This window comes from Propithecus coquereli, unplaced genomic scaffold, assembly GCF_000956105.1.
Source record: "Propithecus coquereli isolate 6110/MARCELLA unplaced genomic scaffold, Pcoq_1.0 Scaffold107, whole genome shotgun sequence".
Taxonomy (NCBI): domain Eukaryota; kingdom Metazoa; phylum Chordata; class Mammalia; order Primates; family Indriidae; genus Propithecus; species Propithecus coquereli.
This window is the reverse complement of record NW_012134636.1, coordinates 3797083-3800971: the sequence shown is the minus strand read 5'-3', so window position 1 is coordinate 3800971 and position 3889 is coordinate 3797083.

The following is a 3889-nucleotide window of genomic DNA, read 5'->3' as shown; positions in this document are numbered from 1 at the left end:
AATTTTATCTATTAATACTTCACATGTAATAAGACATAATCAAAATGCATTCCATCAATCTGTAAGCATATTTTCCTTTATTTCTTTGAATATAAGATCTCTGCTTTAAAGTCTTTGTCTGCTAAATTTAGGCTCCCTTCCAGGACATTTACCTATTTCTTTGCATATCTCACTTAATTTTTATAGATAACTGAACTTTTTAAATAATATAGGAACTGTGGATACCAAACCACTACCACCACTACCCACTTTCTCAGGATTGTTATTGTATTCTTGCTTGCCTTTTATTTGCAGACTATTTCATTGAAGTCTGTTTCCTCCACAATGTGAAACCTCTCATATCACTACTCAGACGGTACAGCCTTAAGCAGGCACACAGTCTTCCTGGATATCTGAGCTAGTGTATCCATTTCGGTATTACTCACAGTTGTCAGTCTATATTAATTGCTACCTAATTTCTTTATTATTTTTGACACTGCACTGGTGCATAAGTGGCTCCACTGACTTATCCAATTAAGGCAGGGCCCATTTTCAAGGGTAGAGTTTTGTCAGTCTTTGAGGCTTCTCAGACTCAGAAGGACTCTTCTTAGCTATCTTTTTTTCTCTCTGTTAAATTTTTAGTCAGTCTACCATTTTACTTGTTGATATGAGTATCATGGATCTACCAGCCTGATGATAAGAGTATCATGGAGCTATCAGCCTAAGGGCACCACCACTAATTGGTCACCACCAAGATCTTCATTGTTTTTTATAATACCTCTAAGCATGAACTTTCCCATCCTTTGTTCCAAATAAAGTAAGTCCCTTAAAGAGGGATCTCTCCATTCTTATGGCCTGCCTATCTCATTGGGCAGAATCTCCATTTCAATGCAATGGAGCTAGGCGTGGGAACAGTGGCTGCTTCTCCCAGAGTGACACCCTTGCTCTATGAGTAAGGCTTTGGGCAAGGATGGTAGCCCCTGGTGTCACCTTGCTCTGCTAGAGTGGAACCCCCACCCTATAAGCAAGATGGGGTGGGTGCTTCAGGGCCTAGGATTCTTGGCCTGTCATGCCTATGTAGAGCTCCTACCAAAGGAGTAAGCACTGGGTAGGGGGAAGGAGACCAGTCTCCTGCAAAGCTGGAGAGACAGTGGATGAGAAATGCCAGTGGTAGGCCCTCCTGGGATAAAACAGTAGCTCTAGACTAGGAGCTATGGAAGAAAGAGACCCATCTTCTTGGCTGCACATGCCTGGAGTAAAGTTTCTATCACACTGATCTGGGGATGGAAGAAGTAGAGGGAACAGATTGTAGTTCAAATGTCACAGAATCTCACTGTTCTTACCAAGGCTTAGTAGATTTTTTAGTGTCTCTACATTTTCTTTATGTCTTTAGGAAAATTTCCAAAGATTTTTAATTTTTAAAAATAATTTTCAGCAATGAAATGATTGTTTCACTGGAAAGAAGGTCCACTGTGCTGCTTATACCACCATTCCGGAAGTCAATCAGATTGAATTTTACAAGAAAGGAAAAGTCGTGAATACGTTGAAGTCAATAGCACTCTGAAAAAATCATAGTGCGTGACTTCAGACTGTTCAAATGAGGAGTGAGTACATTTAAAGGGAATGTCTTATTGTTGACAGCTTTTAATATTGGTGGTATATGCCACTGCTCTCGATTATAAACTTGGTTCACCAACAAAAGGAAAGAATGCCACTGAAATGCAGCTGAGAGTCGATCCAGAATTCTCTCCCTCCTTGGAAATGAAATCCTTAATACCTAGCTGCGGGAGTTAGTTACTCTGATTACAAGCACCTGCTAGAGGCTGCAGAGAATAAGGCAAACAAACAATTCCACTTAAACGTCTCAGAATCTGAGTCCTATAAATTTGGAGCCTAAAAGCCACTTTGAAATCTCACAACTGAAATATCACATGCAAAAACAATACATTCCTTTCAATGGAAGCTCTTCAAGGCAACAATAAAAGGCCCATAGAGAAAAAAGTAAAAAATCTTTTAGAAAAAAAAAAAATTGGTAAACAAGTAACTTAAATGTCAGGCAGAAAATGCAAGGTTAGGCCATTTGGAAGCTTGTAATTTATTTAACATCAAGATCTCAAAATCGATTTTTTACTTTACCTCAAGTTAGAGAAGTTATCACAGCATAGGGGCAACATATTGGAAAAACTTCATTCTCCAAGTACTGTAATTTAGCTACAGAATGCTTACCTAATGGTAGACAAACAGCAAGGAGTAGTACAAGGAATTACAGTAATAAAGGTATGGCAGACTGAAAATGCAAGCAAAGATTTCAAGAGCTACTGCTGAGAAAGCAGCCTTGGCAGGGAGGGGGCTGAGAAGGAATCAGCATGTCATAAACAGGCACTTCCTCAGAAGGTGCAGATGCACTACCACCCCCTAAGGAATCAGCTCTGGAGAAGAACATTAGCATCACCTCAGGAAGCCAGAAGGACAAAATCTCCTCTTTGTTGCATCTCAGGGAGAACCTTCCAGAAAGTATCTGGAAACAAAAATCCCTCTACTTTAACAGGAGCCATCACCATGATGGGAGGAGTTTGATATCTGAGGACAGAGCTCTCGACTCTGATTCTGATCCTCTTCCACTGTATGTATTTCCTCCAGTTTCCTTACCAAGAGTTTAGCCATAGTTTTTTTTAAGGATGTAAAGCCAGCAGAGTTATTTAGGGGTGGTACTTAAAGGTCTAACTATCTGCCTACTTCACAATCTTCATCCTGATAGGCCACCAGGCACCAACCCTGCAGCCACAGGGGGCTATGTGCAGTGTGGTCTTTGGCCTCCACAGCTGGGCTAGCTCCTGTGCCTGTAGGGCCCTTTAAGACTCGTCTGCCAAGTTAAACCCTATTGTTTTTAAGGCTCCTCTCGGGCAGCCTATTGTGGAGGTGGTCCATGCTGGCATCAAGTTAGAGCTATCTCCTCTGAGCTCACCCAGTACCCGGGGCTTCCTTCTGGCACATCACTATGTTACAATCTTTAGTTTCCTCCTCTCTAGACCAGTGTTCTCAAGTTTTAGCACTCCTTACGATCAACTGGAGGGCCTCTTAAAATAAGATTGCTGGGCCCCACTCCCAGAATATCTAATTAAGTAGATCTGGGGTGGGACCTAAAAATGTGTATTTCTGAAAAGTTCCAGGTGATGTTTATGTAGCTGGCTCAGAATCCCACTTGAGAACCACAACTCTAGGCCACAAGCTCTTTGCCTACAAATGCCAAATTCTCTATGCATTTTTGTGCAACCAGCATATATCCAAATGCCTAGAACTTAGCAGCTTCCTTAAGTGCCTGTTAAATGAAGATTAGATCAACAAAGCTAAGAAATATTGGCATATATCACTTCACACACTAAAGAAAGTGAAGTAACATAAATATAGTTACTCAAAAATGGTAACCATCCAAGGTAACCATTCCACACATGAGAAAGATCTACAGGCCCTTTCTGATTAGTAAATTATCAACTCAATTTTTATGGCTGTCACTTGTAGATATAAATAGACACCACACAACAATATATCAAGCAAAGAACCAAAATTGAAAAATTCAGAAGTACCTAGGCTTCTGACACAGGCATATTTCTATTCCCCTGAGGAGTTAAAAGTGCATTAATTAACCCAGAATTATCTTGTCTTTGTATTATACTTACTAGGAGTCCTGATATTGAGCTCACCTCATCAGCTCCTTGGTTTTGTTCATTGTTGCTCAGCAATTCTGTGATCCTCCTTTGGTCCTCTAACTCCCTAAATGAGTGTGAGAGCTTGATACCATCCCCAGGTATTTCCAGGTAACCTTCTCAGGGTACCTCAGGGTGGATGACTCAGCATTTTTTTCATTTTTTTTTTTCTTCATAACAAGACATTGAGTACCACTGACATAGTT